The following is an 872-nucleotide window of genomic DNA, read 5'->3' as shown; positions in this document are numbered from 1 at the left end:
ATTAGGCCATTATATAAGCGTCATCACATTGAAAATACATGTTTTATATATAAATGTATAAATAGTTTTGTTTTCCCCTTCCCCTTAATTAACTTAGAGGTGATAGTGTCTAATTTTCAATGTGATGACGCTTATATAATGGCCTAATTTTTTGTATGATATACAGTTAATATAGATGATATAAATATCCTCAAATCAGTATATCAAGCTCATACATGCGGATTTGCTGCCGAAATGCTGCTGATCGAAATCAAAATGACTGTGCAAATCAATTATCTTTGAGAATGTAAAAATCGGAGGAAAAACGTGTTCAAAAGATGTTCTCAAAAAAATTTTTGGAAAATTGTTTCATTATAATTTGTAACTTCTCTATCTACAAATTTTTGTCGATTAATAACGCCAGAATATGCCATATGCAGTTAATGCAGGTAAAAATGATTGAAACCGACGGATGGTACTGATGGATTTGTGAAACGAAACACATTGTGCTGCTGGAGGAAAATAGAGGTGATCGATAGAACTAATTTTATTTTTACGCTTCTATTTAACTTCGCATTTTGCGCTAATGCGGCTATTTCATATTGTGTTTGCATGTTATAATTATATGTTTTTAAAGATTTGATTTATATATTTAAAAGACTGAACAATTACAATTTTTATGATTTTACTTGAAATATCTTGAAATCTTTTTAGGTAATATAAATTATAATAGAAACTCTTATGATTTTATTTTTTACATATTGAACTTTATTAATAGTTGCAACGTATAAATATATAAACTTTTAAAAAATATACGAAATATGTACTAATAATATTTTCATATTAATATAACTATTAATATAATGTAATTATATATATATTATAATAAAAAT

Source organism: Atta colombica, unplaced genomic scaffold (assembly GCF_001594045.1).
Source record: "Atta colombica isolate Treedump-2 unplaced genomic scaffold, Acol1.0 scaffold146, whole genome shotgun sequence".
In the NCBI taxonomy this organism is placed as follows: Eukaryota; Metazoa; Arthropoda; class Insecta; order Hymenoptera; family Formicidae; genus Atta; species Atta colombica.
Note: the sequence above shows the minus strand (reverse complement) of the source record.